Source organism: Spermophilus citellus, assembly GCF_964194105.1.
Source record: "Spermophilus citellus genome assembly, contig: SCAFFOLD_147, whole genome shotgun sequence".
NCBI lineage: Eukaryota > Metazoa > Chordata > Mammalia > Rodentia > Sciuridae > Spermophilus > Spermophilus citellus.
Genome location: NW_027672876.1, coordinates 449,319 through 465,212, shown reverse-complemented (window position 1 = coordinate 465,212; position 15,894 = coordinate 449,319). Strand labels below are relative to the sequence as shown.

At 56.3% G+C, this 15,894-nt stretch overlaps 1 pseudogene across 1 annotated transcript in view; it reads left to right on the top strand.

Moving 5' to 3' along the window:
* The window catches only part of LOC308640494 (dynamin-1-like), a 35,881-nt pseudogene that overhangs the window by 8,109 nt on the left and 11,878 nt on the right, over positions 1 to 15,894 (top strand). Inside the window, exons 2-14 of the transcript XR_014024364.1 lie at positions 5,026 to 5,099; positions 5,312 to 5,461; positions 5,747 to 5,950; positions 6,209 to 6,307; positions 6,390 to 6,550; positions 7,563 to 7,705; positions 7,826 to 7,961; positions 8,151 to 8,218; positions 9,301 to 9,439; positions 11,429 to 11,515; positions 13,957 to 14,027; positions 14,192 to 14,243; positions 14,454 to 14,465. The product of XR_014024364.1 is annotated as a dynamin-1-like (transcript). The remainder of the gene's footprint in view (positions 1 to 5,025; positions 5,100 to 5,311; positions 5,462 to 5,746; positions 5,951 to 6,208; positions 6,308 to 6,389; positions 6,551 to 7,562; positions 7,706 to 7,825; positions 7,962 to 8,150; positions 8,219 to 9,300; positions 9,440 to 11,428; positions 11,516 to 13,956; positions 14,028 to 14,191; positions 14,244 to 14,453; positions 14,466 to 15,894) is intronic.

The window sequence follows — 15,894 nt, the reverse complement described above, 5'->3', positions numbered from 1 at the left end:
TGGAAATACAGCCATCAACACTCGGAAGGAAGGAAGAGAAAAGAACATCAATGAAGAATGGAAGGAAGGAAGGAAGGAAGGAAGGAAGGAAGGAAGGAAGGAAGGAAGGAAGGAAAGTTAGTAGATCCTCCTTAGTGGGGAAGACGAGGACAGGGTACTGGTCCAGAGCCCTGGTGCCCACCCTACCCTGTCACCAGCTTAACCACAACTTTGGGGCCAGACATGTCAGCCTTTGCTCCTGGGTTTCCATGCCTGCCCAGTGAGGCTGAGGGGGCACTGAGAGCTCACCTTCCAGTCTTCTTGGCACTGGGCAGGGTGATCTGGGTGCTGCCACAGAGTGTCCAGGTGCTGGGACATGGTGGGAAACAGCGCCAGCCCAGTCCCTGTTCTTGGGACCAGCAGGACTGTCAAGGAACTGTCTTGAAATATCTAAACCTTGGGGCTGGGGCTGGGGCTGGGGCTCAGTGGCAGAGCACTTGCCTAGCCTGTGTGAGGTACTGGGGTGGACCCTCGGCACTGCGTGTGTATATATAAGCAAATAAAAGAAAGGTCCATTGACAACTAAAAAATATATGTTTTTTAAAAAGTAGAAACATTTGAAAAAAAAATGTAAACCTCATCTTGGAATTCATGCGCTGTGATGTGGGCGGCTGTGGGCTCCCAGGGGCCTCTGGGATGGTGGGAACAGAGAGGGGCTTGTCGCCCAGGGCAGACTCACCCCTTCCTGCTGTATTTCTTGGCCAGCCCACTGCCGCGCCCAGCTCCCTGCCTCAGAGGGCACCTTGGAGCCTGCCCAGCCCCTGCCTTCCATTTTCAGGGCAAGATCTGGCCTTAGACACTCCAGCTCCCGGGCCAGCCAGCTGCTGGAGAGCCGCCTTCTAGCTCCTGCCGCTCAGCACCCAGCACAGCCCCCCCCTCGCTCTCCGCGGCTCAGAAGCGTCGTCTTTATTTATCATCGCGGTGACAGCCAGTTCTTCAGGCATTACTGATATAAGCCTCGGAGCAGCCTGATTTCCTGATGTGGAAACTGAGGCTCAGAGAGGTGTGGTTGTTTGCCCTCGGCCACACAAGTCCATGCAGGTCTGACCTCAAAGCCCAAGAACTAGTGGGTCCCCCACTGTCACTTTTATGCAACAGGGTTGGGAACCGGGATCCCTGGGCTCTGGCCCCAAATCTCAGCTCCTAGAGTGGAAATGGGGTCCCTTCAGCCTTTTGGTGAAGTTTCTCCAGACCCCCTTCCGGGGGCGACAGTACCAAATCAGACAGGGAGTCGGTGGCGTTTGGAGGTCCTGAGGTGTGCATTTTGTCCTCTCTGCTCCAGGTTTGAAGGTGCCTCTGCAGATGGCGAGGCAAGGCCTCCCTGGGAAGCCACCATCTGCTCAAAATGAGTGGGAGAGCTGGCAGGCCACCATCCACCCTCCCCCGCACAGAGCAGCCCGCAGCCACCGCCGCTGCTGGGCCCCCACGCACTTTGTCTGGGCACCTGCATGTCCTCCTTCCGCCTGGGCAGGAGCTGGCAGGAGCTGGGCAGGAGGTGCAGGGGTGCCACTGACTGGAGGCTGGATCAGGCTGACTTCCCCCAGGGATCTGTTAGCCTTAACAGGCACCGAGTGGGTCAGTGTAGGCAGGGGAAGGAATGGCCGAGCCAGGCTCCTTCTCTCCCGCATTGCCTGAGCCCTCCCTTGTGTCAGGCTCTGCCCTCGGCGCTGTCTGTCAAGTCGTTGGGACTGGGAAGCTGGCCTCCAGGTTCTCTTCCCATCCTGGCCTTCTCTCCATCGCCGTGTGCCTTCCCAGTTCCCTGCCCTCTCTGGACTTTGGTCCCACCTTCTGGACAGTTATGGAGGAATGGGACATTGTCCACAAGCTTTGCTCTTCAAATTCCCATCCTTCCCTCTAACATTTCATGATCAGGGTCCCGAGATTCAATTCGGTGGCCAGAAGAAGTGAGGTGGAGGGTTCTGTGGGATTTGGGGATTGTTGATGGAATTTGGGGATCATCCCAGGGGGGGAGTGAGATCAGGGGACCCTCAGCAGCCCGCTCCAGTTGCGGGGCGGGCCTGGGCTCAGCTCTGGTGTGAACCAGCTCCGTGAATCCTCCACTGCTGCCGGCAGGGAGGTGCATGAGGCAGGGTTAATATGACGCCAGAGGACGTTGAGGCCTGGAGAGTGAAAAGACGTGACCAAGGCCACCAGGCCGGGGAAAGGCAGATGTGGGGTTCCAGTCCAGGGCATCTGCCTGCACGGGCTTTGAACCACTCAGCCAGTGAGCCTTAAACCTGACAGGGAGCAAGATAGCCATGTGGGGATGGGGTTTGAATCCGGATTCTGCCTCCCTGCATGTCTGAAGGTTGTGCGTTTGCACAAGCTGCCTCAAGAATTTGATGTGCCTCACTCTGTGCACCTGGGCCCTGAGAGCAATGGACACCTCCCTCCCTGGCACCCCCATGACCACCCTGCGGAGGAGAGACTCTTCCCCCAGACACGGCCCTGCCCGCTAATCTCTGCTGTCCATAAGCTGCTTGTCCTTTGAAGAAGCCCCAGGGAGGCAGTGATGTGGGGCAGGCTGGTCCAGGCCGTGGACCACCCATCACCCTGCCTAGGTGGGCCCTGGGCTCTGCATACCCCCTCCCTATTTGGCACCTCAGAGACCTCCACGCTCAGGGGTGGGCCCTTCTGCTCAAGGGGGATGCCTCTTGGGGAAGAACTCTAGGCAAGGTCCATGTCTCTGCATGGGGGACTCTCCGTGGGGAGTCCCATCCTTTCCAGCCCCTCCTGCAGTTTCCATGGCAACAGCAGTTGCCATGGTATTGCTGGGCAAGAAGCTGATGGGGAAGAAGGTGGACCCCAGGCCCCCACGCCCACTGAAGCCTCTATGAGAACAGCTGTCCTATCTTCATGGTCCTGGGGGTCCCCCAAAACCGAGGGGTTGTCTCCCAAGGAGTCACTGAGTAACACCTAGGAGAGATAAAGGAGGAGGTCCCCCCAGGAGGCCCCGCCCTGTGTGCCAGCCACTCTGCAGTGCAGGCCACACAGACTTGCATGTTCTGTTTACTTGCCTGTCTTCTCCCCACATTGCGAGCGCCTGGGGTGGGGAGCTGTCTGACTCATCATCTCCCGTCCCCAGGGCCCAGCACAGGGCCTGGCACAGACCAGATTGAATTGAATTACATAAAAAGTCGAGTCTGGCTCCTCGGGTTTAGGGGGTGACACAGTTGGATGGGGAGGTTTCCAGGCTCTGGGGGCCAGCCTGCACTTTGTTTGAATCTCAGCTCTGGGGCTGGGGAGGCAGCTTAGTGGTGGAGCACTTGCCTGTCACGTGCAAGGACCTGGGTTTGAATCTCATCACCCCAAGGAAACAAAACCAACAAAAGCAACTTCTATCATAATCCCAGCTCTGGGGGCTGGAGTTATAGCTCAGCTGAGACTGCTTGCCTAGCATGCATTAGGCCTTGGGTTCAATCCCCAGCAGCAGCACCACCAATAAATAAATAGATGCAAGGAGAAGAATAATCCTAGCTCTGCTGTGTGACCTTGAGTGGGTCACTTCCCCTCTCTGAGCTTCAATTGCTTCATCTGTAAAATTATAATTTCCATATCAGAGCATGTTTGAGGAGTTGGGATTCACTCAGAATTTATTGAGCACCTCTGGAATACTGGGATTCTGAGCCCTGCGATCTGTGGCAGAGAGAAAGTGCTGGCCCTGCCCTCCCGCAGCTGATAGTCTGGCAACAATGAAATTTGCTTGGCACCTGAAAATGCAGAAGCTACCTGCCATCTCCTTTCCATTGGCTCCTCCTCACCAGCTCTGCTCTCCCCAGAGGTGGCTCAGGCGAGGGCTCCAACAGGAGGCCTTGATCCTGGGAGCCCTGGGCCTCTCTGTTGCCCCAGGCCTTGAATCTGAGTCAGGCCCTGGGCAGGTGGTGGGAGACCTGGCTTCTACCTCTGGCTCTGTCAGTCCTGTGTGTTCCCCTCCCGGTCTCCATGTGTTGCTCCATGAGGCGGCAGCTGGCCACAGTCCCTCAGGCTCTGGCCTGCTTCCCCCTTTCCTGGGTCCTGGGGATCCCATGACAGCCTGATTCCTGGAGAGGCCTCTGCCCTTGTGTCTGCCTGGGGTGGGGTAGGGCGAGGTGGGTGGGGTGAGGGAACAAGAAGAGCTGACAGGACAGAGTACTTGCACCCTCAAGACTCAGCCAAAAGGACAGCTGGGGTTGACATCAGCATGAGCGATGTCTGCAATGCAGACTGGACTGTTGGGTCTGGAGACAAATGACTTGTGACCCCTCAGTCCAGATCCATAGGCACTGGATCCATGGGGGGCTGAGAACAGAGAGCTTTCACTGCATGGTAGAACAGATCCAAGTCCAAGGTCCGCTCTGCTAGATACTGATTGTGTAATCTGAACATCACAGAGTCTCAGTTTCCTCATCCATAAAATGGGGATAGTAGCAGCAACTACCTCCTGAGGCTACTGTATGGAGTCTAGAGATATCACCCACAAAGCAGCTGGCACACAATGGGCACTTTTGAAGCCCAAATTCTTTTCCTTGCCTCCTCCCCGCTGCATCTGCCTGTCCTCAACCCCAGCCAGATGGGACCTGAGAAAAGGGAAGTGAGATGTTGCCCTTCCCCACAGAGAAAGGAAGGGGATGAAGTGCAGGGCCGTTTCTCGGGATCCACTCTGTGGCCACTGGACACTGAGGGTGTAGGCCAGCCATACCTCAGTTTCCCCCAGGCTGAGTGGCTGAGGCTGGGTTGGGGCAGGAACTTCCTGTTGGTCCTGAACCAACACAGGGCATATCTAAGAGGCATCTGGGGAATTGCTGGTGCAGTCTCCTGGCAGCTTAGGTGCATAAATTATGTGGGGACTTGGAAGAGGGTGTTTTCCACTTTTCTGGGTGGCATCACCCCTTCAGGGCCTGAAGCCCTTGTTCTAAGGTGCGGTGGGGTCAGCACTTTAAGGGGATTTTGGATCTCCCAGCTGCAGAACTGGTACTCCTGATTTTGACCTTCCTCTGATCCTTGCAGGGACTTCTTGCCCCGAGGATCTGGCATTGTCACGCGACGTCCCCTGGTCCTGCAGCTGGTCAATGCTAACACAGGTACATGCTCTCCATCAGCCCCAAGGTGAGGGGCTACCTTTCTATTGAACTTGAAAGTTACCAAGGAAGGGCTTCGTTCCCTCCTCGGGTTCCATTCCTTACCTGAACAAGGGAGATAAAAGTGTTTGGAGTCTGTTTCTGGTGGGAGATGGGGTGCAGGTGGGTTACGGACTGTGATGCTCGCCCCCTTCCTCTACCCGCTTCTGGAGCAGAATACGCGGAGTTCCTGCACTGCAAGGGGAAGAAGTTCACTGACTTCGAGGAGGTGCGCCTGGAAATCGAAGCCGAGACCGACCGGGTCACCGGTACCAACAAGGGCATCTCTCCGGTGCCGATAAACCTGCGGGTCTACTCGCCGCACGGTGAGACCTGGCCCCGCCCTCCTGCTTCTTTGCCTAGCCACGCCCCCAGGACACTTTCTGGCTCCGCCCCTTTCTGGCGCAGACTCCGCCCCCGCAGCCGCCCCCTCCACGCCCTGCTAGCCCGAGCTCTGCCCCGCCGTGGCTCCGCCCATCCTTAGCCCCTACCCTGGTCCTTCTTAGACCCCGCTCCCACGCGGATCCCGTGGGTCCGACCCTGTTCTGTAACTCTGCGCGCCCACGGTCATGCCCCTTGCTTTGAGCCATCCCTCTTGTCGCCCCGTCCAGTACTGAACCTGACGCTGGTGGACCTGCCCGGAATGACCAAGGTGCCCGTGGGAGACCAGCCTCCGGACATCGAGTTCCAGATCCGAGACATGCTTATGCAGTTCGTCACCAAGGAGAACTGCCTCATCTTGGCGGTGTCCCCTGCCAACTCCGACCTGGCCAACTCTGATGCCCTCAAGGTGGCCAAGGAGGTGGACCCCCAGGGTAGGTTCCCACTTGGCAGTCCGTGTGCCAGGCCCCGGGGTGGTTGCTTCTTAGTTTAGGGGAGCCCCTGCAGGGTCTAGGTGGAATAGCAGTGGGAGCAGATCCATGCTTTTAAACGTCACTGTGTAAAATATAGGAGGGGTCCCAGGAGTGGGTGAGGGGATGGGCAGGGAGACGGGGAGCAGGGTGGGTGGGCTTGGGGATTTCCTCCTGAGGGCGGGTCTACATGAGGACTGCCCTCCTGCTGCTCACCCCCAGGTCAGCGCACCATTGGGGTCATCACCAAGCTGGACCTGATGGATGAGGGCACAGATGCCAGGGATGTGCTGGAGAACAAGCTGCTCCCCCTGCGCAGAGGTAGGCGACCACTCCCCTACCCACTGCCTGCTCCTCTGGACACTCCTGAGAAGGCCGCTTCCCTGACCTTGACTGCCCACAGGCTACATTGGGGTGGTGAACAGGAGCCAGAAGGACATAGATGGCAAGAAGGACATCACGGCTGCCTTGGCCGCTGAGCGCAAGTTCTTCCTCTCCCACCCATCCTATCGCCACCTGGCTGACCGCATGGGGACACCCTACCTACAGAAGGTCCTCAACCAGGTAGGGGCACAGGCTAGGACAGAGCCTGGGGATACCAGCATGACCAAAGAGTAATTTAAATGTATCTTGAGGGAGACTGAGAGGTTCGCACCCATCATGCAGACGAACAAACACCCAGAAAAGCAAAGGAGGCTGCCCACATCCCATGGCCACAGAGCTTTGCAGCTGACCCTGTGTGGGACCTACCTGGGGAACCCCAGAACTCCTGGGACACAGAAAAGGCCAAGACCTCGTGTGGAGGGGGACAGCAACAAGGGCTTGGTTTGGGGGCCATGATTGGTGTGTACGCAGCTGAAGACCTGGTTCCTTTCGAGATGGGGAGAGATGGACCCTAGACTGGGGTCAACACCCCCCGGGGTTTCCCTGGGTGCTTCTCCATCTGGAATGGGCCTCTAGAACTCAGGGCTGTGGGTTTTGACAGGAGAGGGGCAGTGGGGAGTGCCACAGACCTGGGTTCCAGCCTGCGCTGAGACACTCTCCAGCTCTCTGCGCCTGTATTCCTATATCTATGAAATGGGGAAATGTCGCCAGAGTCTGTTTCATGGGGTCGTTATGAAGATACAGGGAGATACAGTGTGGGGAGACCTAGTGAGAGTGGGCGCCTCAACTTGAGAATTACCTGAAGGGCTGAACCCTAGAGGGAATGAGGGGGCAGCCCTCAGCCTCCCCTGCGTTAGAGGCATTTGGTTTGCTTTATGATATCTGAAAACGTTAAACTGGTCAAAAATCAAGTAATGTCAAATACAAATCCGGGATTCTGGTTTTGTTTGAAAATGGAGTTATGTGCTCATTAATTCAAATAACACACCTCTGTGAACTCATGCCAAGGGGAAGCCTGCCTGCAAGAAGATTTTGTTCTGGAGCAGGGCAGCCCTCAGTGGCCCCATGTCCATCCCTCCAGTGTTCACCTCACCACATACGCAGGGCCCCCTGGTAGCCCGCTCTCTGCCTGGCTCCCTGGGAAGTTGGGTTGGTTCTGTGGCCTTAACCTTTTCCTCACCTTCACACCCAGCAACTGACGAACCACATCCGGGACACACTGCCTGGGCTGCGGAACAAGCTGCAGAGCCAGCTGCTGTCCATCGAGAAGGAGGTGGAGGAGTACAAGAACTTCCGCCCTGATGACCCTTCACGGAAGACCAAGGCCCTGCTCCAGTGAGCCTCTCCCGGCCCTGACATCCCACTGCTGAGCAGTCCCCGCCCCAGCCTCTCAGCACCCTCTTCAGCACAGGACTCCCCAGGGCTCTCTCCACGGGGTCATACCTCTCTCCACAGGATGGTCCAGCAGTTTGCAGTGGACTTTGAGAAGCGTATTGAGGGCTCTGGAGACCAGATCGACACCTATGAGCTGTCTGGGGGAGCCCGCATCAACCGGATCTTCCATGAACGCTTCCCCTTTGAGCTAGTCAAGGTAGGACAGGAAGCCCCAGGGATGGAGGACTCAGGAAGTCTCCACTCCCACCCAGGACATTCTGATGTGGTCCTTTGCTTAACTCTCCAAAGGCCCTGGTGCTCGGCCCTGGGAGTGGGTGGGCCCTGCCTGGGCCTCCCACGCAACAGGGACAGGCCCTGACCATCTTTCTCTCTGTTGTCCTCATAGATGGAGTTTGATGAGAAAGAACTTCGAAGGGAGATCAGCTATGCTATCAAGAATATCCATGGCATTAGGCACGTACTGGGACCAGGGAGGGGGGTTGAACCCCAGAGGGCAGGGAGGGGGTTAGCTCTGATGCAGAGAGCAGGGAAGTGGCCCCCCTCAGGAAGGACCTGAGAGTCCTGCTCCCTAGTCCCCTCAATCCCAACTTTCTAGCTCCCAGCTCAACAGGCTCCAGCCAGGGGAGGCAGATGGGGGGGCTAGACCACTGCACTCCTTGCAACCCGATGGCCTCCTCTACTGTCCCTGGAGCAGGGCCTGGGAGCAGGGCACAGAGCCCAGAGTACAGATGGCCTGAGAAGTACCCTCTAGGGCTGGGCCCCTGCCCTTCCCCAGGGTGAGGCATCTCCACCCAGTCCTAGCCAGGTTACTGAGCGAAGGTGCCCACACCACTGGGCAGGGCCTGGGGCACAGCATCAACCCACCACACCCTCCCTGTCCCCATCAGCCCAGTGTTGACCGTTCGCCCACCTCCCGAGGCCATCCAGCCTGTGGAGCAGGAAGGCTTGGGAGGTAGACTCTCCTTGACAGCTCAGACCCCTGCAGAGACCCAGATCCGCACTGTGCTCACTCAGCCACTCCAGGCAGCAGAACAATGTAAAGCACTTCCTAGTGCCAGGCGCAGACAGACTGACATGTCCCTGGGTTTGTGCAGACTCATTTCGGTTTTCTTAGAATGACCCAAGACTGTAGACAGAAATGGAACTAGAAAAGAAAATCCGAGGTTGGACTTGGAGTTTACCTGCTGATGAGCACCATGGCCAAGATGCTCACTCCTGGGCGGCTCTTCGGGAGAACCCAGTTTGGCCATTGCCAAGCCATTTCTGGCCACAGAGCTTTTTGTAGGACCACTTAAGAGGCAGCAGGACATGTAAATGCACACAAGCAGCCCTTGTCTTGCCCCCAAAGACCTTGTAGGGAAAGCCCCTCATTAGAATCCCTTCACCCATCTGACAGGTGGGGACACTGAAGCCCAGAGAGAGTAATGGGACCCCCGCCCCCACCCAGCTCAGAGGTTTGGGAGGGGCCCTGGCCTGTCATTCCTGGCATGTGCTGGCCTGTGACACTGTGCCCTTCTCCCGCTCCGGGCGTTCAGAACGGGGCTGTTTACCCCAGACATGGCCTTTGAGACCATTGTGAAAAAGCAGGTGAAGAAGATCCGAGAACCGTGTCTCAAGTGTGTGGACATGGTTATCTCGGAGCTAATCAGCACCGTTAGACAGTGCACCAAGAAGGTAACCCGGGCCAGCCTGCCTCTGTCCCTACCCTGCACTGCTGCCAGGCACTCCCTCCCCAGTCCCCACTGCCTCCTCGGTAGCATGTACAGGCCTCAGCGGGGTGGGGGAGGCAGGCAGCCACGGGCCAGCAGAGGGAACCCCGAGCTCCAGCCCTGGGGACCGAGGGATTGGAAGCTGGGAGGACTGGTCATGCTCTTTGGCAATACTCCCTCCTCCCTCCTTTTCCTGCCCCCCTCCCACCCTGCTCTGGGAGGGGGAGCCTTGGGGGCCACCTCAGAGGCCCAGTAGTGATGACTCAGTCCACAATCTATGCAGACTAGGAGACTTTGAGGAGTGGAGGTCCCTCCCTGAGCCTCGAGGGGCAGCAGGGTCCACTGGGTCCCGCCAGCAGTATGTCTAGTCCCTGCTCACAGGCTGCCCCTCCCCAGGTCCCTTGCGCTGGGCCATCCCAGCCACACCCTTGGCACAGCCACAGAACCGTGGGACCTAGGCATCTCCTGGGCTGGCCTGCAGGGCACTGCTACTCTCCGCATCCTCCTGCCTCTCCTGACTGGCCTCCTCCCAGCTCCTTGGCCTCCGTCTTGCCCTCAGAATCACCTGTGACCCAGGCCTACCAAACCCCAGCTCTGTTCCCACACAGGGGGGTCCGTGGAGGGGTTGGACCCAAGCATGGGAAGAAGGACAGGGAGCTGTCTTAGCTTGGCCCAGCTGGGTCTCACGTAGGGATGGCAGACAGCAGGACTGGAGGTCCCCCTGGGTGGGCCCCACCATCCGAAGTTCATTGAGCCTCCCTCCCTGAGGAAGAGCTGTTCACAAGCCAGAGGGTCAAGGACTCTGGGCCCACTCAGCCCAACAAGAAGGACAAAGACATCATCCTTCATTCATTCCCCCATCCCTTCTACATGCCCTCTTTGAGCTCTGGAGGCATGCCTGGCCCCTCCACCCCTGCCTTTGGGACAAGGACTGCCCATTTGGACGAGGGAGATTGGGTGCCACAGGGAGGCCCCTAACTCAGCTCTCAGTGGTCTGGTAGGGGCAGACTTTCTGGAAGAGGTGACATCCAACAGCCACTTGCAGTGCAGTCAATCCCCTTGGCCTTGTCCAGGTGGCTGAGCTCAGTGTGGCTGAGATGACGGGACTCACAAGCAGAGGGGAAGAGTTTGGAGAAGCGGGGGAAATGGGTGCTGCTGAGCTCCTGCTCCAAGGAGTGGGTAGAGTCAGCCTGGCCTGCCAGCTGGGAGCTAGGCAGAGGAGGCTGGGGACGATGGTGTCAGGCAGGTGCATGCAAAAGGAGGATTTTACCAAGAGGGCCCAGGGCCCAGTCAGGCCCCCGCGGGGTACTGCTCATGCTGCTGGCACCCCCACCTCCGCATGTCCCGGTGCCCTCGCATGCCTGTGGCTCCTGCATGTCCTTTGGTGTGACCGCTGGTTTCCCCCTGCAAACCTGCCCCTTCTTCAGCTCTGACAAGGAGCATTGCCTGTGCCCAGCCTGACTCAGAAGGCCAACTGGCACCGTGGGCCCTGACCCCCCCAATTCCTCCTGGATACGACTCGAGGCTCTTCCCCACCTGATTACCCAGCTGTCCCTCCAGGCCTTCGGAAGGCAAAGGGCAGCCACCCAAGGGCCAGTGCACACCTTGGGAGCTAATGGTCCTCAAAGGTCTCCATCCCTCCGGTCATTCTCCAAGATGGCAGCTGTCCAGGGAGCAAGCTGGTTCCTGTGGTGCTCCTCACCACCGGAACTGCCCTTCCCACCAGAGGTTGCCCCAGTAGGCCTCAGAGAGGGCCCGCAGCCAGGAAGAACTTTGAACCACGCGCTGGGGTTAGGGGTGGCCGTGGCTTGGTGCCATCAGCTTCCTGGGATCCCGGGCCCTCTTCCCGCCTTGCCTCTGTCCCCTTGTCCCTGGGCCCCTGGACTCTGGTGGGCCTCGGGGCCCCTCCCATGGCCCCCGTGCACGTGGCTCTCTTGCCTCCCGCCCTTCCCAGCTCCAGCAGTACCCTCGGCTGCGGGAGGAGATGGAGCACATCGTGACCACCCACATCCGGGAGCGTGAGGGCCGCACCAAGGAGCAGGTGAGCGTGGCCCCTGGCCCCCCTGCCCCTCTCTCTCCTGCTGTGGTAGAGTGCGCAGAACTGCATTCACACTGAGGTGCAGCCATCCCTAGAACTATTGTCATCTCTCAAAACGGAAGCTCTGTCCCCCATGAAACACTGACTCCCCACCCCACCCCCGTCCCTGGCAGCCACCTTTCTCCTCTCTGGGAGTTTGCCTACACTAGGCCCCTCATGAGTGGAATCATATGATATTTACCCTGTTGTGTTGGCATATTTCACTTAATATATCTCCAAGGTTCATCCGTCTTGTGTCTTGTAGCACGTTCCAGAATCTTTGTCCTTTGTGTGTGTGTGTGTGTGTGTGTGTGTGTGTGTGTGGTGCTGGGATTGAACCCAGGGCCTTGTGCATGTGAGGCAAGCACTCTACCAACTGAGCTATGTTCCCAGCCCTTGTTTCCTACTCTGACTAATTCTGCTATGAAAATGGATGTACAAATATCTTTTCAAGTCTCTGCCTTCACTTCTTTTGGGTCTATACCCAGAAGTGGAATTGCTGGATCATGTGGTAATTCTATGTTTAGTTTCTTGAGCACCCGCCATCTTGTTTTCCACAGTGGCTGAGCCATTTTACCTTCCCATCGTGTGTCCTTCTCTTTCTTAGTCTGGCTTTCTTGGCTTTCTGGCCTCTGTCTTTCTTGTTGTCTCTCTTTGGGCCTCTCTTTGCTGTTTCTCAGGCTCACCTTATACTCCTTGTGGTTGACTCCTTCCTTTTAGGTTAGCATTCATCAAATATTCATTCACAGACATGGTCACTGAATGCTGTCTCTGAGCCGGGAGGAGTGGCGAGAAGCAGGGCCCATTATACCACTCTTCCCTGACCCGCCTCGGCCACCCCTCTGTCTGTGCTCATCTCTGGCTCCCATTTCCCACTCCTGTCCTCACATCTCCTTCACAATGATACGTCTGCAGTTCACTCGTATTTTTGCTGTTGATGTCATGTTTAAAAATCTTTATTCGTCTTTTTCGTCTCTTTCTAATTTCAAAAGTGATCGATACGCAATAAAACATTCAATTCATATAGAAGTGATTAAATTGCGAGTAAGTGCACCTCCACTCACCCATCCCCACCCCCGCAGTTTGGTGTGTCCCCACCCAGGCGTTGTCCTGAGTGCTCACACTCATACACACACTTTGCAAACTGCACCTTTGTCTTCAAGAGCCACCATCCTGCTGTGTGTCTGCCCCCTTTTTTTTCTCTAAAGATAATTATAGCACTTCACATCTTTGAGCACCTATTATATTTTGGGTGCATGCCGGCCTCACCTCACTGTGTCTACGCCAGCCCTGAGAGGCAGAAGCACCTCATTTGTAGGATTTTAGGCTTAGTGAGGACAGGCCACAGGCTCCTAGGAAGCAGCCTGCCTCCTCAAAGTCACCTTGATCACCTTGAGTCTCTTCTCACTTCATAATGTGCCTGGGGAAGTGTTGTCCCAAGACAGCTCCTAGAAGTTCTCCTTATTCTTCTGAATGGCAGCAGACTGCCTATGGTTTAGGGAGTGCCATAATCTACTTCACCTTCTGATGGCCACTGGCTTGTTGGTAATTTTTCTCTATTACCAGTTATACTGCAGCCAGGCATGGTGGTGCGTACCTATAGTCCCTGCTACGGGGAGGCTGAGGCAGGAAGATCATCCGACCAGGAGTTCAAGGACAGCCTGGGCTGTCCATAGTGAGACATTGTCTCAAAACAAACACATAACAACAACAACAACAAAAATAAACTACCCTGAACACTCTGGTACCTATACCTTTGTTCAATTGGTGAGCGTGTTGCAAGGGAGTATGTGCATCTCAGTGTTGTTGTTAAATATTGCCAGGGCTGAGGTTATAGCTCATGGTACAGCACTTTCCTCGCACATGTGAGGCACTAGGTTCCATCCTCAGCACCACATAAAAATAAATAAAGTGAATATATTTTTAAAAAATAGCCAAAGCACCCTCCAAGAGGTGAAGTTAATTTATACCACCTGGGCTGGGGCTGGGGCTCAGTGGTAGAGCACTTGCCTAGCATGTGGGAGGCCTCGTTCAACCCCCAGCGTCACCAAAAACAAACAAACTCTTCCACTAAGAGTATAATGCCCCCCAGGGGTCATCACTTATTATTAATAGGTGGAGAAAGGGCCTCCTTGTTGAACTGACATTTCTCTATTATCGAAGGTGAGCCCCTTTTCCTCCATGAGTTGCCCATTCATGGCCTTTGACTCTTTGACTATTGGCTATTTAATTTGTGTTTCTTTTATCTTTCACTCACTGATTGTAGGGACTTTATTTTTATTAACTTGGTGGTTTTAATGGATGCTAACCTTCTGTATGTGCCGCAAGAGCTTTTCTCCCACATGGTCATCCATTTTTAAACTTTGTGGTCTTTTCCGCTTGCTGCTGACCTGCGAAACCCGAAGGTCATGCTTCTCATCGATATTGAGCTGGCTTACATGAACACCAACCACGAGAACTTCATAGGCTTTGCCAAGTGAGTACACTCCCTGCGCAGCAGAGGTGACACACTGTGTGATGTGGCAGGTGTAGGCAGACACAGGGCCGAGCCTGCCAGGGTAGCCCTCTGGGTCCTGTGGCCACTGCACAGTGGGTGGTGGGGCTGAGAAGCTCTGAGGCTCCTCCCTCCCTTCCTCTTAGTGCTCAGCAGAGGAGCAACCAGATGAACAAGAAGAAGGCTTCAGGCAACCAGGTGAGTGGGCCCCAGTGTCCCAGTGGCTCGAGGGATGGAGGGTACTGGAAGGACGCCAAGCTCTGAGAACCCCCCTCCCCTGAGAGGAAGGGTCCTACGGGGGCCAGGGAGCCTGTCATCTGCCAGCCACAAGCATCCCACTCTGCCTCAGTAACCCTCTCTCCTCTCTCCCCGATGCTTCTCGTGGTTGCTATGGTTACCTCTTTGCAGGATGAGATTCTGGTGAGTACCAGGACTGGGGTTCTTTGGCTTCTGTAGTGAGGGGGAGGAGGGGGCCCTTTGGAAATGGGGGTCTGCAGTGGGCAAGAGGGCACCCTTTGGCTTGAATCACTTGCACACACTGGCACATGAGTGTCCCACACCTGCTCACTGACCAAGCAAGGTCAAGCCATGCACAGTCCCATCCACCCATCCATCAGGGTGGTGAGCCAAGCACCTGCTTCAGGCAGAGTTAGACCATGTGGGCAGGGGGCCTGATACTAGGAGCTGCTCCTTAGACATCTGTTGGACGGACGGGTGGATGAATGGATGGGTGAGTGAATACTGGGGTGGATGTTGGATGAGTGTATCCACTCATGCTTGTGGGGACAGGCCCATAGGAAGCTGATGGCCTTCACTAGAGCTGGCTAAAGAGATACAGGAAGTCCAGAGGCGAGTCCCTCCTCACCTGGCTTCCTGCTCTTCGTCCTTCATATGTCTGCAGAAACCACTCATCAGGAGCCCTTGCTCGACCCCAGCTGTACACACGAGCCCTAGAGCATCAGCACTTTCCCCAGTAGTCTCCCCAAACTGTAGTTTCCTTGTAAGAATCTAGGTGTTGGTGTGACTGTTGGCTCAATGTCTCTTTCCCTCCCAGGCCCAAGGGGAGGGCTGAGTCTGTCTGGCTCATTATTAAGTCCTCAGCCCCAAGCCCCTTGCCTGGTGCATAGTAGATCCTCCATAGAAGACAGGCATGAGTGGACGTAATGTCCTAGGGAAATGCAGTTGAGCCAGAACTCACAGGTGCCAGTCCCTGACTGAGCCTCCCCTGCCACCTGAGGGCTCCAGGTAGGGTGGGAGTTCTCTGGCGCTGGGGCTACAGAGAGGGGCTTTGGATATGCAGGAAAGAGTCCAGGGCTGGGAGTGGTCAGGAGAGGACAAAGGCTGCAGGTCGGCAGAGAGTAGGTGGCAGCCCTGCTGGCCAGATCCTGGGATATGGTGTGGACTCAGTTCCAAAGATAGTGACAAGACACTGCAGGGCTTTTTGCCGGTTTGGTAGGGCAGGCAAGAGATGGTGGACACCTGTCTCTGTGTCCCTGTGAACCTGCCAAGGCCCCTGTGATCCCCCCTCCACTTGGCTGCTGATTGGCTGTGAGGTTTGACTTCTCAGAGGTGAGAAGTGCCATGGAAGGGCTTTGGGGCTTCAGAAGCAGGTCCAGGCCTCCTTAGGTCTTTCCTGGACGCTCAGAGATGCAGCAAGGAGGTGAGAGCCAGAGAGAAGCAGCTCTCTCATCCTCTCTGGACAGTGACCCTGCCAGTGGAGTGGCATTCACAGGCTCTGGTCTGTGGCAGTGTTCAGGACAGTCCTGGGGACCGCTGCTTTTTGTCATGAAAAGGGACCTTTGATTGTAATTCTGAGCTTTCCCTAGGAAGAAGAGGGCCTAGGTAATTC